The sequence below is a fragment of the Pongo pygmaeus genome, chromosome 1, assembly GCF_028885625.2.
Source record: "Pongo pygmaeus isolate AG05252 chromosome 1, NHGRI_mPonPyg2-v2.0_pri, whole genome shotgun sequence".
NCBI classification, from domain to species: Eukaryota; Metazoa; Chordata; class Mammalia; order Primates; family Hominidae; genus Pongo; species Pongo pygmaeus.
In genome coordinates this window covers 157,457,922-157,478,933 of record NC_072373.2, presented here as the reverse complement: position 1 = coordinate 157,478,933, position 21,012 = coordinate 157,457,922, and the positions used below count along the sequence as shown (strand labels likewise).

General features: G+C 36.4%; 1 long non-coding RNA gene across 2 annotated transcripts in view; it reads right to left on the bottom strand.

The window, feature by feature from the left end:
• LOC134738522 (uncharacterized) overlaps nucleotides 1–12,903 on the bottom strand; it is a 68,327-nt gene extending 55,424 nt beyond the window's left edge. The window contains exons 1-2 of one of the 2 annotated variants that reach the window (XR_010124258.1): nucleotides 12,813–12,903; nucleotides 4,507–4,534 (exon numbers count right to left, since the gene is read on the bottom strand). This is a non-coding gene — a long non-coding RNA (uncharacterized LOC134738522). The remainder of the gene's footprint in view (nucleotides 1–4,506; nucleotides 4,535–12,812) is intronic. The other variant, XR_010124259.1, reaches the window with a different exon arrangement.
• Nucleotides 12,904–21,012: the final 8,109 nt, after the last annotated feature.

Below are 21,012 nucleotides of genomic sequence, written 5' to 3'. Positions count from 1 at the left end.
CTCTACTGTTTTGTGCAAATGAAATTGGGTTTATAATCAGGATTGGTCTTATCTATAAAGCCGCAAAACTTGGAGCTTTGTAGGGAAAAGACAAACACCCGCTGCCAGTTTTTTAGTTGTGCAACGGGAGATCTGGACAATGAAAATTATTTTTCTGGGTTGATTTAAATGATGCTTTGTCCCTTAAGTCAAGAAGACGCTTGTTAGTAAGGGACCAGCTTTTAAAGTCCTTTTGTTATTGGACAATGACCCTGGTAACCCAGAATCTCATGAGTTCAAAGTGGTCTACTTGCCCCAAAACACAATGTCTCTAAATTGGCCTCCAGATCAGGGTCTTGAGACCTGATCATAAAGACCTTTAAGCGTTATTACACACGACCTTAATTGAAAGAATTGTCAATGTTATGGAAGAGAACCCCAATGGAGAGAGTACCATGAAAGTTTGGCGGAATTACACCATGGATGTCATTGATGTTAAAAAAAATGCTGTGAAAGGCATTAAGCTCCAAATAATAAATTCCTGCCAGAGAAAATTGTGTCCAGAAGTTGTGCATAACTTCACAAGATTTATGATAAAGCCAATAAGGAAAATCATGAAAGAGATGGTGAATATGCCAAAAACGGGGGCAAGTGAAGTGTTTTGAGATATGGATTTTGAAAAATTCAAGACCTAACAGATACCACAGCAGAACAATTAACAAAAGATGATTTGATGGAGATGAGTCCTTCTGAACCAGTGTCAGATGATGAAGAAAGAGCTGTAGAAGAACTAATGCTGGAAAACAGATTGATATTAGATAATTTGCCAGAAGGATTCTGATAACTCAAAATTACTCTTGATTTTTTTTATTATAATGTGGACTCTTTTATGATGTGGGCACTGAAAGTAAAGCAAATGATGGAATTAAGGATAATTCAGACATATTTCAGAGGAAAATTACACCAAATTTGTCTGCCTCTCCTTTCACTCTCTCCATCTTTTCCGCCTTTGTCACCCGAGGGAGCAAGAACAATCCCTCCACTTCCTCCTCCTCTTCAGTTTACTCATGTTAAGACGATGAGGATGTATATGTATTTTCTCTCCTTTATGATTTTCTTAATAATATTTTCTTTTCTCTAGCTTACTTTATTGTAAGTATACAGGGTATAATACATACGACATACTAAATAGTCTTTAATCAGTCATACATGGTATCGGTAAGGTTTCTGGTTAATAGTAGGCTATTAGTAGCTACATTTTTTGAAAATGAAAAGTTATAAGTGGACTTTTTACTGCAAGCGGGGTTGGCACTCTTAACCCTTGCATTGCTCAGGAGTCAACTATGCATTCAAAGTAAATATTTTGATTTATATGCAAAGAAGTCAATTAAATAGGCAAAATACTTATATATTTTGTCACCCAAGATATAGTTTAAAACCAACCAGTGAACTCCAATATTAAACAACAAAAAATTCCAGAATGAAAAGTTAATGCCCCGAGTTCCTTCACCTTTACCCCATGGCATAGTAGTTAACATTAAAATGTTTTTAGCATAACATAAAAAATTATTTGAATGATCCTGAAAAAAATTTCTTTTCTCTGATATTTTCCTTTGTTATTTCTTCTAGGTGTGTCTCATCTACCTTATCAAGTCGAAGAACAGTGGGACGATTTTGGTTGTAGATTGTACTCTGTATTAACTATCCAAATAAATAAGACATTTCCTTGGGTGGTCATCCTACATCCAGTTTTCTCTTTTTGTGTTTGTGTTTGTCAGAGTTCTCCAGAGTGACAGAACCAACATAAAGGATAAATTATAGATAGATAGATAGATAGATAGATAGATAGATAGATAGATAGATAGATGAGATGAGATGGGACTTATTAGGTGAATTGGCTCACATGGTTATGGAGGCTGAGAAGGCCCCTGATAGGCTGTCAGCAAGCAGAAGAACCTGGAACCCAGCAGCATGGCTGATCAAGCCTGAGAGTTTCAGGATCAGCTGAAACAAATTTGCCTTTCTCCTGACTTTTTGTTCTCTCCATGCCCTCTTATATTAAGAGTGGAATTTGCCCATTCAGTCCACCAACTCACACACCAATCTTCTGCTGAAACATCCTCACAAACATATCCAGAAATAATGCTTTACAAACTCTCTAGGTATCACTTAATTTAGTCAAGTTCAGATAAGAATAAACTGCATGAGAAGGAGTAGTTCTAAAAAAATGATTATTACTTAAAGTATAATAAAAAAAAGAAAAAAAGGGAAAATATGAGCTAACTTAGAATGCATCAAGTTTTGACAGATTTTGGGTGTGTATGAAATTTTTTTAACAAAGTTTTATAATAGCATAACATGACATTTTTCAATTCTTGTTTGACAATATGATTATAAAGAAAAACGTTCTTAAAAAAATGAGTGTTAATAGTTCTGGTAAACAAAGCAATAACAAAAACAAACTATAAGATCAAGGAAAGAATGAAAATCACTATTATAGTATATTTAGAAAAATGTAAAAATAAAGTCATTCCATAAAATCATAGAAAATGTAGAACATCAATGGCTTTATTATTAAGAAAAAAAACAAAAAATAGTAACTCATCCTTCAAATTTAAAAAAGGCAGAAAAAGACGTTCAACACTGCTACCCTTTAGGAAAATGCAAATTAAAACCACAGTAAGATACTGCTGTACACCTATAAGAATGGCTAAAATGAAAAACACTGATGACACCAAATGCTGGGCAAGGAAGCAGAAAAACTGGATCACTCATACATTGCTGATGTGAATGTAAAACGGTACAACCACTTTGAAAAAACAGTTCAGCACTTTCTTTAGAACTAAACATACAACTAGCCTACAACCCAGCAATTACACTCCCAGATAATTACCTAGAGTTATGCAAACTTATTTTCACATGAAAACCTGTGCACAAATGTTTATATAACTGTTTTAATCATGATAGCCAAAATCTGGCAACGACCCAGATGTCCTTCACCAAGTGGGTGTCTAAACAAATCATGGTACACCCATGTCAAGAAATACTACTTGGTGATTAAAAAAAGAATAAACTTATAAACACAACAACCTGACTGAATTTCCAGGATAGTATCTTGAGTTAAAACAACAACAACAACAACAACAAAAAAAGCCAATCTCCAAAGATTATATACTGTATGGTTCCATTTATGTAATATTCTTGAACTGACAAAATTACAAAATGGAAGATTAGTGGTTGTCATGGGTTTACGGTTATGAAGTTGTGGGGGAGTAGAGGCAGCTATATAAGAACACAGTGAAGCTTCCTTGTGGGGAGGAAACGTACCTTGACTATATCACCGTCAATATCCTGGTTGTGATATTGTCCTACAAATTTGAAAGATGTTACCACTAGAAGAAAACTGGGTAAAGGGCATGGAATATCTCTTTGCATTATTTCTTACAACTGCATGTGAACCAACAGTTAACTAAATATTTAAAAAATTCAATTAAAATAAAGAAAAATCAAAACCCAACTGATCTAAGGAAAGCAACATTCACCAAATATGAGGGTAGTGACAGATTTGAAAACAAAAAAAAGCAAGAATTAATCTGGGTTCTGTTTTATACACACATACACACACACACACACACACACACACGCACACACACAGAGATATAACAAAGCCCTATGCATCAAATTGAAAATAAAAAATATAGAATAAAAACAAAGTATAAAAATAGCGGCTATAATTGCTCACTCTGAGTTGGTGAGACAAGTCAGTTGTTAACTCTGGGTTCCCACCATCTCCCATCAGGAGAGGCCGCATTCAAAATTAACTTCCTTTTACATCAGGGGCTGCTATATCACAGAATCTAGAAGAATGCCTGATATATGATACATTTATGTGTTAATGGGCCTACAAACTAATCTATTGAATGTGTATTCTTTGGTTGGAAGGTACTAAGATACACACTTTACTTACACACTTTCATATAATTTTCTCAACAACTACATTAATATGTTGATGTTTTTAACATCAACCTTACTTTCCTATTAGAAGAAACTAAGAGTGAAAAAGATTAATGAATGTCATGAATGCCCAGGGTCAAAAGGCTAGTATATGATTTGTAGCCAAGATAATCTGACTGCTAAATCTACTTCCTTTAAAATATCTTATTTATATGGAATACCTTCACACAACTTTCAACTTAGATGGGCATGAAAGAGATAGAAAGAGGGAGAACATCTGCTTTTATATGTTTGTAGAGATTTAGGAAAGCTTTTGATATAAATTTAACAATATGTCAATTTTACTATAATTAATTCTGTTTTTAATATTATATGCATGTCAATCATATCCTCCTGTATGCAAAATCACTATTATTAATTTGTGGAGATATTTCAAGAGCGTTGAAGGTAGAGAGAGGTATGAGGTATTGTTATTATTCCAATATTTATTATTTGGAATGTTCTTCATATTTTGAAGATAAGTTCCAGTCATTAATTATGCCCTGTCATGTTGCCTTGGTTACAATTACTCACAGTAACTGAAGCTGTCGGATGTTGCAGGCTGAAAATGAAGAGTATTGGGTCAGATTACCACTGAGTTACATAGAACGAAAATCTAGTCATCTTCCTATTTAAAGCTTTCTAAATTCTCCTAAAATATCTTATTAGAAACACATTGCATAAGTAAAATATATATTTGAGTAATTTCTTTATTAAAAATTTCACTTCAAGGCCGGGCGCGGTGGCTCACGCCTGTAATCCCAGCACTCTGGGAGGCCGAGACGGGCGGATCACGAGTTCAGGAGATGGAGACCATCCTGGCTAACACGGTGAAACCCCGTCTCTACTAAAAATACACACACAAAAAAAATTGGCCGGGTTTGGTGGCGGGCACCTGTGGTCCCAGCTACAAGGGAGGCTGAGGCAGGAGAATGGCGTGAACCCACGAGGCGGAGCTTGTAATGAGCCGAGATCACGCCACTGCACTCCAGCCTGGGCAACAGCGCAAGACTGCGTCTCAAAAAAAAAAAATAAATAAAAATAAAAAATAAAAATTTCACTTCAGAACGGTGCCACTTATTCTACACTAGGGTATCTTGCCTTTTATAAATTCAGCCTCTTATTTAAATACTTTACACCGTACATGCATTTAAAATGGACTTCAATTAGTGTGTTATTGCTTAGTAAGTAAGTATTCAGAAAACAGAGTATAAGAGGCAAATACGCCACATCATTCCACCATAAGTAACCTGGATATGCAATGCTAGCAAATTATACCCAGCTTGGAGAATAAGTTTTGTTTTGTGCTTTCTCCCTCAAGCATGTGGGCTACAAACCATTTTAAAATCCCTAATGACTACTGAAAAATAATGCATGTATGCCCAGAGGAAATGTAATTAAAGAGAAAAACCTATGAAAACGCTGTTCATTTTTATATATGTTGAGAAACTTTAACTTTTATTATTTTTTTTCCTCTTAAGTCCTGTTATCCAAAGAAATGCAAAACAGTTGGTTTACAAGTGTTAGATCAGTTTCCAATCACCAGCATTATAAGGAGCATTATAAAACAATGTTCTATCCCCATTGCTTTCATGAAACTATTTTATTTTATAGCTAGAATACTTTTGTGTTTGTGCCACTGCTCACCTTTCATTTAGTAATAATAGTACTGGCATGACCTACCTCATAAATTTATTACAAAAATGAAATAATCTTGAAAACTATATTACACAAAATTTTAATTGTTTCTCAGCAGGAATTGATAGTACAAATACAGTATAAGAAAATCATTTGAAAACATGCTTCAGAAAATTTTAGATATCAGGATAGAAAGATTTAATATCGTAAGAGCTCAGTCAAGGGTGCTGGATAAAAATCGTGGAAAATATATTTGAATTGAAGATCCTATTATGTGGATACCCAGTTGTACAGCCATACGCAAATGCAGGTGCATAATTTTCACATCTTATTTTATTGGTGAGGCTCTGGGTGATTGAATAGGGAACTGACTTGTAGCAAAATGCTGACCAGGCTTTATTTTATTCTGAGTCTGATCAGTGGTTTGTGAAAAGATTCTTGTCTAAAGTCTATCCAACATGTTTCTTGTGAACCCTAACCAAAAATATACATTCACTGATAAAAAAAAGTCCACTTCTTCAAAGTCAAGTGTTATGGTAAAATTATTGAAAAATGCCAGCAAATGGACTGTGGGAGATTATGGTACAATATGTACATCCTTAGATTTGTGGATGGAAGTGAGTTATTGACTGTCTTTAACTCATGTAGAGGCTCTGACAATGGAAACTACTTTTGAAATTTTGCCAAGGGTAGTAAGGTTTCAGCACTTCGCATCTGGGTATGCCATTAGAGTTGCTGCCTCAATCATGCACACTACATGCTGTAGTATTCTGTCTTAGTCTGTTTTCTGTTACTATAAAAGAATACCACAGATTGGATAACTTATAAATAAACTTACCTGGCTCATGGTTTGGGAGACTGGGAAGTCCAAGAACATGGCACCAGCACCTGGTGAAAGTCTTCTTGCAACATAGCATGGCAAAAGGGTATCACGTAGTAAGAAGAAAAAGTGTGTTTGTCACCTTAGGTCTCTTCTTTTTATAAAGCCCCAAGTTGCATCATGAGTGTCCCATCCCAATGACTTTATCTAATTCTAATTACCTCTCAAATGCTGAAATTCCAATCAACATATTAATTTAGAGATTAAGTTTCCAACACATAGTTTGGGGGACACATTCAAACCATAGCATTCCACCCTTGGCCCCCAAAATTCATCTCCTTTTCATGTGCAAAATACATTAATCCATCCCAACAACCCCAGTCTTAACTCAATCCAGCACCAACTCAAAAGCCCAAAGTCCAGAGTTTCATCTAAATCAGATATGGGTGTGCTTAAGGCATGATTAATCCTGAGGCAAACTTTCTTCAGCTATGAACCTGTGAAATCAAAACAAGTTACGTACTTTACAAAATACAATGATGGGGCAGGCATAGGATAGACATTTCCATTTCAAAAGAGGGAAGGAGGCTAGAAGAAAGGGGTAACTGATCCCAAGTAAGTTCAAAATCCAACAAGGAGCACAAATTAAGTTGAAAAACTAAAGAATAATCTTTTGCTCGTGTGCCACCTCTCAGATACATGGAGGTGAAAGTTGTGTTCCCAAGGCTTTGGGCAGCCTGACACATGGCTTTACCCAGCTCAACCCACACTTCAGTTCTCCTAGTCTGGCACTGCACACTGGTGGCTGTGCAGTTCTGGGGTCCCAACAGTGATCTACTAGGCGTAGCCTGGTGGGCACTCTCTGTGGCAGCTCTGACCCCACATTTCTTTTTTGTTTACATTTTTTATTTCAATAGCTTTGGGGGTATAAGTGGATTTTTTGACATGGATGAATTATATAGTGTTGAATTTTGAGATTTTAATGCACACGTCACCCAAGTAGTGTACATTATACCTAATGTGTGATTTTTTACCTTGAGCCTCCCTGCCACCCTCCCTATTCTGAGTCTTTAATGTCCATTATATCACTATGCATGCCTTTGCATATACATAACTTAGTTCCCACTTATAAGTGAGAACATATGGTTTTTGGTTTACCACTCCTGTGTTACTTGACTTAGAATAATGGTCTCCAGCTCCATCCAAGTTTCTGCAAAAGACATCATTTCATTCTTTTTAATGGGTGAGTCATAGTCCATGGTGTGTGTGTATATATATATTACATTTTTTTTATCAACTTTAGTTGATGGGCACACAGGTTGGTTCCACATTGTTGTAGTTGTGAATTGTGCTGCTATAAACATATGTGCACCAGTGTCTTACTGATATAACAACTTATTTTATTTTGGGTAGATACCCAGTAGTGGGATTGCTAGATCGAATGGTAGATTTACTTATAGTTCTTTAAGGACTCTCCATACTGTTTTCCATAGGGGTAGTACTAATTCACATTCCTACCAGTAGTGAATAAGCGTTCCTTTTACTCCACATCCACACCCATGCCTATTGTTTGCTGGCTTTTTAATAACGGCCATTCTTGCAGAAGTAAGGTGATCTCATTGTGGTTTTAACTTGCATTTCACTGATAATTAGTGATGTGGAGCATTTTTTCATATGCTTCTTGGCCATTTTTTTGTACCTCTTCTTTTGAGAAATGTTTATTTTTGTCCTTCGCTCACTTTTTGATGGGATTATTTGTTTTTTTCCTGCTGATTTGTTTGAGTTCCTTGTATATTCTGGATAGTGGTTCTTTGTGGGCTTTGTAATTTGGAAAAATATTTTCTCCCATTCTGTGGGTTGTCGTCTATTTACTCTGCTGATTTTATTTCTTTTACTGTGCAGAAGCTTTTTAGTTTAATTAGGTCCCATTTATTTATTTTTGTTTTTGTTGCATTTGCTTTTGGTGACCCCACATTTCTTCTCAGCATTGCCTAGCAGGGACTCTGTGGTGGCTCTATGTCTGCAACAAATCTCTACTTTGTCCCCCAGGCTGTTTGCAACACCCTTTGAAATCTAGGTGTTGAAATCTAGGCCATGACCCCTCTTGCATTCTGCATACCTGCAGAATGATCACCAGATAGATGTTGCCAACTTTTATGATTGTACTTTCCAGAGTGAAGACTGGAGCCACACTTGGGGCTGCTTCAGCCACAGCTGTGGTAGCTGAGGAGCACTACACTGAAATGCAAGGAGCAGAGAACCAAGGAAGTGCTGGGCAGAGACCCATTTTCCAAAACCATTATGCCTTTTAGAGTTCCGGACTTGTGATGAAAAGGCTGTTTTAAAGATCTCTGAAATGACTTCAGGGTCTTTCTCCTACTGTCTTGATTCTTTTTGTCAGTACTAATCTTCTTAGAAAACTGTCACTGGATCATATTCTTGGTTTCTTCTGACGAAAAATGTTTTCTTTCTCTACCACATGGCCAGGCTGTGAATCTTGCAAATTTTCATGCTCTATTTTGTTTCTCATCTTACTATAAGTCTTTAAAAGTGGCCATGCAGTAGTCTGAATGCTTTGCTGCTTAGACATTTCCTTCTGCCATATAACCTGGTTTATTGCCCTGAGATTCTGCATTCTATAAAGCCCTTGGGCATGAGCACATGTCAGCCATGTTCTTTGAGACACAACCACATAAGTAATTTCAAAGAAGTTGCAGAATTCCCTCAGTCTTCTCATTGAGCCCTAACCAGAATTGCCCATAATGCTTAGTCTGTGGAAATACAGTCATTTTCTAGTCTGTTCCTCCAAATTGCTCCAGCCTTTACCCATTATCCAGTTTCAAAGCCACTTCCACATTTTCAGGTTATTTGTTATAGCAACAACTCCACCTCTCTATAGCAATTTTCTTAGTCTATTTTCTATTGTGATAGCAGAATACCACAGAGTAGATAATTTATGAAGAAAATAAGTTTATTTAGTTCACAGTTCTGTGGGCTGGGATTCCCAAGAGCACAGTGCCAGCAACTGGTGAGGACCTCCTCACTACATCATAACATAGCAGAGGGCATCGCATGGTGAGAGGGTAAGAACATGCCTGTCCACTCAGGTCTCTCTTTCTCTTCTTATGAAGCCCCACTCTAATGATCTTATCGAATCCTAATTACTCCCTGAAGACCCTACCTCCAATCAACATATCAATTTGGAGATTAAGTGTTCAGCACATGAAATTTGGGAGACATATTCAAATCATAGCACAGTTCTTTGTGCTTATCTTGACTCAATTTTAAACTAAAGGATTTTCTGGAATCAGGACCAAAATAGTCTCAACCACCTATCATTGTAATGTAATCAGAGATTATACCACAAGCTTTTCTGATTCCACCCATTCTTCTTCCTATTTTCCAAACAGTCTCCTTTTCATGCCACAAAAGACCCTTACCAACTGATCTGGGAAACTCAGCCCCCACTGGATCCAAATATTCAGTAGGAAAGGATATAATGACCTTGGGGCTAGTTTTGAAGTGCTTCTTTCCAAGACTTAAATAAGTTTTAGACTCTCCAGGAAATAGCTACTCCCTTGCTCATCTCTCCATGTGGTGGTGGGAAGAAACAGTTTTTGTTATATTTGTTTTGTATTCCGTACTGTATCATCTATTTTTTTTTTTTTTTTTTTTTGACAGAGTTTCACTCTTGTTGCCCGTGCTGAAGTGTAATGGCTCGATCTTGGCTCACTGCAACCTCCGCCTCCCGGGTTCAAGTGAGTCTACTGCCTCAGCCCACTGAGTAGCTGGGATTACAGGCATCTGCCACCACGCCCAGCTAATTTTTTGTATTTTTAGTAAAGACGGCTTTCACCATCTTGGCCAGGCTGGTGTTGAATTCCTGATCTCAAGTAATCTGCCCACTTCAGCCTCCCAAAATGCTGGGATTACAGGCGTGAGCCACCGCACCCGGGCATTTTCTATTTTTTATAACATTTCTACAAGAGAGGTATTTCCTATTCCTTATGTCACATAAGTAAAATGAAACTCAGAGAAATTTAATTATTTGCGTCAAATTGCACAACCAAGACTTGACTACAGATGTTATAATGTCAAATCAATGAGAATTTTTATGGCATACATGTATTTTTTTATTCTAAGAATGATAACTGAAAATAATGAAAGCAAAAACTGCCTATAAGATAACAAGAAAATTTTTATTTCAAATTATATTTAAACTATGTCTAACACTCTTACTGAACGCTGTAGATTTGATGAAGTATTTTATAATATTGTACTATCAGTTTTTCATATTATTCTCCCCGAGTGAAACCTGTTTCATATCATTGTCCCCCTTGAAACACTATATGTGACTTAGAAAGACCTTTTGAAAAAAAATCTTTATTCCTAAACTTTGTTAAAAAAAAAAACACTTTGTTTCCTTCCTTTCTCATCCAAAGAACATTTAAAATAAATTAATTTTCTTTAATTTGCTTCAAAGAACAAAGGCTCTTTATTATAAGATCAGATTAACTTTCATTGAATCTCTGTTTCTAAACAGGTATACAGAGATTAAAAAAAAATAGAGATAAAACAAACAAGTCCTAAAATTTCTGTCTAGTAGGGTGACTGTTCTCTGTAGTAATAGATTTTTTCCTATTCTTGTCAATAGAATTGGAGAAAAAAAAGTAAATCTAGAGCATTTCATTTGAGTACTAATAGGTACCAAAAGAAAATGGTAACTGACTTCCCTTTATAGTGCCACTCTAAAAGCTGTCACTTTGGTAAATTTCAGGAAAAAGGAAAGAGAAAAGAAAGAAAACTTTCTCATCCAAGAAACAAGCATGTTCATCCTAAACTAACTTCATCTTTCTTATTAACCAAATAATTTTAGAAATGTTGTAAAGAAGAAAGAGGCAGGACTTCTGGCTATGGACAAATGAGGAGATTGGCAAATTTTCCCTTCCAAAAAGCAATGATAAAATGGAATAAAGTTAATGAAAGTTAATGAAAAGAGCATAAAAGTTTTTATGCTCTTTTAATTGACCAAAGGCGATTTTTGAGAAGCTCTTCTGCTTTAGAACTGCTTCACTTTGGGTAGTGACAGTGCGAATTTGTAGTGTTCATGCCTGTGGCTACTCCTCACAGTTCTATTTGGAGTGATAAAGAATTCTCCTAGAAAATGACATTGTTGATTAAATAGACCATCTCCGTGGTTTGGAAGCAGGGAGGAATAGTGGTTCTACTTGCTTGAGGTTGTGGTCATTGTTGAGGCATAGACATGCTTGTTTCAGACACGCAAGGTGGAAACTATACAGGGCCCAAGCTCTCCATATACTCTTACTCAACTGTGTGCAGTCATGAAGGATACTTGAAAAGAACTAGTGGAAAGTAAAAGAGATATCAGATTGGAAAAAATACCCTGATGTTTGAATGTATATTTCTAAATACAAATAGATATACCAAAAGCCTTACTGGCTCAAGGCTCTTGAGCACAATTTCTCTCAAATCATTAGCTTGCCACCTAATTATACAGACACAGAAGTGACTGCTAGAAAATTTGGCTTACATTTAAGCAAGAATTAAAAACAGAACAAAACATGGTCAGACAAACAAAAACTTAACATGGACATTAGGGAGTACAAACCATGGAGCAGACAGATTTCATAGATTTAGCTGAGGTAAATCTGAACCCTAAAACAAACAAACAAAAAATACAACCAACAAACAAACAATCCTAGCAAATTTATAAAAAGGTAAAAATAAAACATCAATTTATAAGGAGAAAAATAGAATTCAGAGTTGCTATGATATGCTGTCTATAAAAAATGGAGACATCCAAAGATACAGGACAGTTAAGGAGGGAGAAACAGTCAGTAGATATTGGTTTTATCAAATAAAGACTTCAGAAAAGCTATGAAAAATAAGTTTAAAAATAGAAGAAAATCATGCCTGAAGAGTTAATAGTGTAATAACAGTGAATCAACAAACACAAAACAAAATAAGGACAGATAAATTATTTGAAGAGGACCAAATGGAAATTATGGAGTTTAAAAAAATGCAATTGAAATTTAGAAAATTCAGAAGAGCTCAGCAGCAGATTTGAGGTGGCAGAATAATTAGTGAGTTTGAAGGTAGATCAATACAAACTATTCAACTGAAGAAAAAACACAGAAGATAAATAAATTAAAGAAAAATGAGCAAAGCCTTAGAAATCAGTAAAACACTGTAAAGTATATCAATATATCTATAAAGAAAATCTCAAAGGAAGAGAAAGAGACAAAAATTTTGAAAAAATAATAGCTGACCAATTTCCAAATTGATGAAGACATTTCTGTATACTTTTGAATATAAAAAAGAAACCCTAAATCCTTGGTAGAATAAATACACAGAAACATACCTAAATGTATCAACCTGTTCAAAACAAAACATCAGGTCTTGAAAGCACCAAGAATAAAACAGCCCATTACTTATACGTCGGATTACCATCTGAAACAATGGAGAACACAAAACAGTGTAATGACATATTCAAAGTTCTAAAAGCAAAACAAACCCCCTTTGAAAACAAGGAATTCTCTCTCTAGCAAAACTCTTCTTTAAAAATGAAGGCAAGGTAAGGATACTTAGAAATAAACAAAGGCTAAGATAGTTTGTTCATAGCAGACCTTCCTTTGAATACTAAAATCCATAAGACTAAAAAGAATTGATATCAGATAGTAATTTGAACCCACAGAAATAAATAAAAAAAAATCAGAAGTGTTAAATATGTAGATTAACAAAAGGCAATACATATGTATTTGTTTATTTCTTCTCTTCTTTAAAATATATGACTGATTAAAGCAATAATTACAATACTATATTATGTGGTGAATAATTAAAGAATGTAAAACCAGAGCAAGGTGAAGAGAGGAAATAATAGAGATTAGAGCAGATATCCGTGAAATTAAGAAAATACAATATATAAAGTTAATGAAACAAAAAAATTGTTCTTGGAATATGTCAGCAAAACTCACAAACCTTAGCTAGACTGACTAAGAAGAAAAGAGTGAAAACACAAATTACCAAAAGGAGAAATAAAACTAGAGACATCACTACCAACCCTACACAACTGAAAAGGATATAGGTGGATATAGTTAACAACTTTATGACAATAAATTGGACAACCTAGATAAAATAGACACATTCCTATGAAGGTACCAACTACCAAAATGACTCAACACAAAGCACAAAATCTGTTAGACCCATAAAATAAGTAACAAAATTAAATTTGTAATTAGAAATAGTCCCCTCCAAATAAGCTCAGGTTCAGGTAGTTTCATGGGTAAATTTTATAAAATATTTAAATAATAAACAATACACAACTGGCAAAAGTTTTGAAGAGGGGGACTACTTTCCAACTTATTCTAGGAGGTCAGTATTATTCTGAGACCAAATCTAGACAAAAGACATGACAGAAAATGGAACTAAAGATAAGTATGCATCATAAAAAATACACAAAAATTCTTAACAAGGACCAGGGTGGCACCTCACAACAGTAATTGCAGCACTTTTAAGACAGAGGTGAGAAGATAGCTTGAGGCTGAGAGTTTGAGACAAGCCTAGCCAACATAGAAAGATCCTATTCTACAAAAACATTAAAAAAAAAAATCAGGCAAGGTGGTGTGTGCCTGTGGTCCCAAATACTTGAGAGGCTGAGTTGGGAGATTTGCTTAAGCCCAGGATGTTGTCTGCAGTTATCTACGATGGCACCACTGCACTCCAGCCTCTGTGAGAATGTGAAGCCCTGTCTAAAAAAAAAATACAAACATTAAAAATAAAGAAAAGAAAAATTCTTAATATATCAGCAAAATATCAATTAATTGTTAAAAAGATTGTACACTATAACACTGTGATATTTCTCAGGGATGGACGTTTAATTAACATCTGAAAACTAATTAATGACTTCATCATATTAACATAATAAATCATGTTTGGTAAATGTTTTTCTATAATAAGCCAAATAGTAAATATTTTAGACTTTGCAGTCCATGTGACAGTTGTTAGAAATTATTCAGCTATGCTGAGTAAGTAAATGGGCTCGTCTGTGTTCCGGTAAATATTTGTTTACAAAAGTATTTACTCACAGGTGGAAGGCAGAACTTGGGACATGATTTGTGTTCGCCAATCCTAAGAGAAAGAAGAAAGGAAAACAACATAATCATCTCAAAAGAAAAAAATTATCAAAATCCATTATCTTGTCATGGTAAAAACTCACAAGAATTTAGGAAGATGAGTGGGGCCCAGTGGCTCAATGTATAACATGTCTGACTACGGATCAGAAGATTCCAGAAGTTAGGAAGAGAAGGGAATGCCATCAACCAGCTAAAACACGAAAAACCCATAGTTAACATAATGGTAAATGGCGAAAGACTGACTGCTTTCCCCTTAAGATCAGGAACAGGACAGTAATGCCCACCCTCACTACCTTTATTCATCAAGGCACTGGTAGTTCTTGCCAGTAAAATAATGTATCCCCTAACCCTTATCCACCTCAAAAACCAAAAAGCTATCCATATTGGGAGGTAAAACTATCTTTATTCACAATCATATAAACTAACATAAAACTTAGTATGCAAGTTAAATTTAAAGTTAAACTTTAAATCACAAGATAGAAAATATTTGAAAAGTTAAAGTGTCTATATCACAAAAAAAGAAAGAAGTAGTATCAGAACAACGTGTCCAAATGGTGACTACTTTTTTGCTCCTTTTATCCATGATTGCAGAGGAAGCAAGGGTGTCCTGACAATGAAGCATAAATAGTACAGCCTAGTCAGAAACAACGTAGCTGTAGCTGCTGGGTCAAGTGAACTCCAAAGCTGAAACAGTGTTTTGAAAATATTAGAAGTTCATTCTGTTGATCCTCAAATAAGCAATTACTCAAAATTGAAAGTGAATGCAAAGCTTTGCTCACTGGTGTGGAGTAATCATTTCTCCTTTGCCCCCTAATTTCTCTCTTCCCTCTAGTCCAAAGTTAGCCCTTGAAAAAAGATCAAGGGTTTTGCCAAAATCCCTGTTTCCCCAATAGGGCTGACAGCCATACACATCTCTCTGAATAAGCTGGGGAATTTGGGGGAGGTGAGACACTCAAACATTTATGGCTCTGTTTGATGTAGCCACACACATCCCCATCTTGTGGAGCAGAGGTACCTGAATTCAACTGATAGGATTTGGACAAATTTCTCAATACAGGAAGAAAGCAAATATGATGTCAGTACAGCCAACTTTCAGCCAACTTAATGTACTATTGTTGTGACTTCCACTGCTAAATGCACATTTGGCTTTGGCTTACATACTTTTACGTATGTAAAGGAATGCTCAAAATCCCAGAGGGGATTATCCTGATCTGGAAAGGTTGCATGGAGAATAGTACTAATAATATCAGCACATCACATCCCAAATTAGCTTTGAGATATAGGACTCTGTGATGGATGATTTTGCTTACTGGAACCTATGACAAAGTGAGGCAAATCTGGAAGCACTCATTAATTTAATACTGCTTAAACATGGCTGCAAGGTATACACCAACACTAAAGTACCTATTAGTGTTCTACTGAGGTAGAACTGAAGTAGAAGTAGTAGTTCTACTTCTACTGAAGTAGAACTGAAGGAGAACACTAATAAAGCAGTAATTACAATACTGTATTATATGGCTAATAATTAAAGAAAGCAGAATCCCTAACTTACAGGGGTTTTATGAGTCTGTGACCTGATGTTCTCCATTTAGGGTGGGCCAACTGTAATTCAATGACTAACAAGATGAGACAGGACAAAAATACTTCTCATGTCAAATGGAAGTTCAGGAATAAACAGGCCTCCAGTAGCATGACAGCATTACGTGAAAAAGTAATTGTTAGGTCTTTGTGGAACAATGTTAAACCATTCTGCCATCTGAAGCAACAATGCCAGTTCAGTAAAACCACCAATTCACAGAAGTCTCCTTAAATGTTTGGAGCTGGTTTACTGATGCATTATCTAAGCTGAAAACTGATTACGTGTACTAAGTTACTGTAGCTGTAACTCAGCACTTGCTGTTCAGAACTGAAAAGGTATGTGGTAACTTCACTCAGTGGGTAGAACTCAAGTAATTTTTAATAACTCTGGCTGGTGCTTCCCTTGATGGAGTTTGTTTGTTTTACTTATTCCTGGGATATTTCTTGCAACCTGTTTTGTTTTAAATTTAGAAAACTACAAACTAGCAGATTAAAAACAGGTAAAACTATCTGAATGACTTAGGCACTTGCTCATGGTAAGTGTCCATTCCCTGATGAGACTAACTGAAATCAAGCTGCTGATGGAGACTGCAACATCTAGAATGACCATTGTTGCCTGGATCCATCATCATACAGAACATGGAAATATCTTCACAATTATAGACTAGGGAAATAGTAAAAGATTCTGTTTCTGATACAGGGGCAACCATTGCATATCAGATTTGTGAGTCTTGCCAAAATTGGCTGAGTCCACCTCACTTAGTATTCCAGGTCCATACACCTTTGTAAGGAGGTTTGGTCACTGAATGTGTATGCCTCCATAAAAAGATCATTTTCTCTTGGCTGATCCATGGGTTATGATAAAATAAAAAAGAGTGGTAAATGGACCTATTTTAAAAATTCAGGATTCTGTCCTGACCATTCCTGGGTATGGTGGTTCATTCTTTCTTCTAATGGCAAATCCAGGTTTGCCTGATGGATGCAGTTTTAGTGTGGCAGCCCATCCAAGATGTGTCCTAGGAGAGATAAGCTTAATTCTGACATAGCCTTCTGAGTTTTTAGTTGGGTTGACATAGTCCTTCACCATAAGGCTAATAATCACTTAGTTGAGTACACTGCTCACCAAAGTTACCCACATGGAGCAAAGTCAGGCATATAATATATTTCTGTAATTTTATAAAATTTTTTTCCTCTTGTATGTGATCAATCCAAATGTAAATTTTGAGTGTAAGGAAGGGCTGATTGAAAAATATGGTATAGTCATAGCTATTATAAAGAGCTGTGCCTAGATTTTGGTAATGGAGGAGAAATAACAACTTAGGAACTTGAGGAGGGAATATCTCAGATCCTGGAAGCTGTTGGGGTTGGGGGAAGAGACATTTATAATCTTTGCCTTTCAAAACTTCTCTATGAACCTTCCTTATGAAATAAAACACTCTGTGTAGCTCTCCAAAACTATTGAAAGCACCTTAAATGTAGCTAGGTTTGTGGTCAAGAAAGGGTTAACTTAGAAGGCCAGGGTGGCTCAAAACCTTACACATTCCAAAGAAAGCCCTGTGTCCAAGAGGATCCTTTGGCAGGATCCTGAGCGATAACTGCTAAGCCCTTGGAATATTCTGCTTGATAGAAATGCTTTTGTATGCCCTAATCAGTTGAGGTTGTCCTAACATTTGTGATTTACAGTGAAGGACTCTTTCTTCTCTGGAGGGGATGAGTATCTGAGGTTAGTTGCACAGCACTGCATGCCTGTGTGACTGATCTCCAATAATATTCCTTTACTGCAAGGCATGGGTTGGCAACACTTCCAACATTAGACAATGTTGCTGGAAGAATTAAGATCATCCTCATGAAACTCTACTGGGAGGGGACATCTGAAAACTTAGCCCTGTTTCCTTTGTACCTTGCTCCATGAGCCTTTTCCCATTGCTGATTTTGACTAGTATCTTTTCACGGTAATAAAATAATAACATTGAGTATAACAAGTTTCTTTTCTTTTCTTTTAGTTCTATGAGTTGTTATAGTGAATCATTGAGCCCAGGGGTGGTCTTGAGGTCCTCTGATATAGTGTACCATCCCCTGATAGATGCCTTTTACCATGCTCTAATTGCCATTCCCCTGAACATTACTGAAGAGTCAACAGAAAAGATTAGGCGGTGGTCCCAGTTCTTGTACCTTCAGGCAAAACATGCCACAGCTCCTACAGATGTCTTCTTCTCCTACTCCTATAGCTAGTAATTTCAGGGGGCAGAGGAATTACTTGGCTTGTGATATGGACAAACAGGACAGATTGTACAGACTGACCTAAGACACTTCATACAAACAAGAACTTAATTATTTGAAGGAACTATGATGCCTAAGGACAACCAGCTAGCCAAATGCATCCCCAGACTGATGTAAGTCACACCTGGAGGGACCTCAAAATTTATTTTATTTTATTATTATTATACTTTAAGTTTTAGGGTACATGTGCACAATGTGCAGGTTAGTTACATATGTATACATGTGCAATGCTGCTGTGCTGCACCCATTAACTTGTCATTTAGCATTAGGTATAGCTCCTAAAGATATCCCTCCCCCATCCCCGCACCACACAACAGTCCCCGGAGTGTGATATTCCCCTTCCTGTGTCCATGTGTTCTCATTGTTCAATTCCCATCTATGAGTGAGAATATGTGGTGTTTGGTTTTTTGTTCTTGCAATAGTTTACTGAGAATGATGATTTCCAATTTCATCCATGTCCCTACAAAGGACATGAACTCATCATTTTTATGGCTGCGTAGTATTCCATGGTGTATATGTGCCACATTTTCTTAATCCAGTCTATCATTGTTGGACATTTGGGTTGGTTCCAAGTCTTTGCTATTGTGAATAGTGCCGCAATAAACATACGCATGCATGTGTCTTTATAGCAGCATGATTTATAGTCCTTTGGGTATATACCCAGTAATGGGATGGGTGGGTCAAATGGTATTTCTAGTTCTAGATCCCTGAGGAATCGCCACACTGACATCCACAATGGTTGAACTAGTTTACAGTCCCACCAACAGGGTAAAAGTGTTCCTATTTCTCCACATCCTCTCCAGCACTTGTTGTTTCCTGACTTTTTAATGATCGCCATTCTAACTGGTGTGAGATGGTATCTCATTGTGGTTTTGATTTGCATTTCTCTGATAGCCAGTGATGGTGAGCATTTTTTCATGTGTTTTTTGGCTGCATAAATGTCTTCTTTTGAGATGTGTCTGTTCATGTCCTTGGCCCACTTTTTGATGGGGTTGTTTGTTTTTTTCTTGTAAATTTGTTTGAGTTCATTGTAGATTCTGGGTATTAGTCCTTTGTCAGATGAGTAGGTTGCGAAAATTTTCTCCCATTTTGTAGGTTGCCTGTTCACTCTGATGGTAGTTTCTTTTGCTGTGCAGAAGCTCTTGAGTTTAATTAGATCCCATTTGTCAATTTTGGCTTTTGTTGCCACTGCTTTTGGTGTTGCCCATGCCTATGTCCTGAATGGTAATGCCTAGGTTTTCTTCTAGGGTTTTTATGGTTTTCAGTCTAACGTTTAAGTCTTTAATCCATCTTGAATTAATTTTTGTATAAGGTGTAAGGAAGGGATCCAGTTTCAGCTTTCTACATATGGCTAGCCAGTTTTCCCAGCACCATTTATTAAATAGGGAATCCTTTCCCCATTGCTTGTTTTTCTCAGGTTTGTCAAAGATCAGATAGTTGTAGATATGCGGCATTATTTCTGAGGGCTCTGTTCTGTTCCATTGATCTATATCTCTGTTTTGGTACCAGTACCATGCTGTTTTGGTTACTGTAGCCTTGTAGTATAGTTTGAAGTCAGGTAGCATGATGCCTGTGGCTTTGTTCTTTTGGCTTAGGATTGACTTGGTGATGCGGGCTCTTTTTTGGTGCCATATGAACTTTAAAGTAGTTTGCAGATGACATGATTGTATATCTAGAAAACCCCATTGTCTCAGCCCAAAATCTCCTTAAGCTGATAAGCAACTTCAGCAAAGTCTCAGGATACAAAATCAATTACAAAAATCACAAGCATTCTTATACACCAATAACAGACAAACAGAGAGCCAAATCATGAGTGAACTCGCATTCACAATTACTTCAAAGAGAATAAAATACCTGGGAATCCAACTTACAAGGGACGTGAAGGACCTCTTCAAGGAGAACTACAAACCACTGCTCAATGAAATAAAAGAGAATACAAACAAATGGAAGAACATTCCATGCTCATGGGTAGGAAGAATCAATTTTAAACAATACTTTCTTGCCAAAGACACCATGTGTGCTCCTCGGATTATACTTCTTTTGTGGAAGTCAGGCATTTTCTTGCCAAAACACAGGAACTTTCACTATAGGGTGGTCATAAGAGACCTTCAAGGGTTTAAGAACACAACAACAATATATCATGTAATCCTGTATGACTGTGGAGATCTCCCAGAGGCATAATAGACTCAACATTTTTGCAGGCCCTGTGGTCATACACTTTTTTCAAATGAATAAAAAGATGGTACAAAATGTGTTCCTGACTTTCACTGAAGTGAATAATGACACCACTTGAGCCATGGAAATCATTCAGGTCTGACTCTACTCACTGAACAAGGGGTGTTATGGATAATAGGATTGCCCTGGATTTCCTCCTTGTGAGCCAAAGCGGAGTCACACATTCATTAATACATCCTCTTACATGTGAATTAATTCCTTAGACCAAGAGGTAATTTCAATATAGAGAGACAGCCACTTGGCATTTGCAAGTAGACGTTGCTGGATTATGAGATTAGATTAGCGGGCTTATGCTGGGTCCCTAGGCCATGGCTGAGATCAATGCTGCAGATTAAC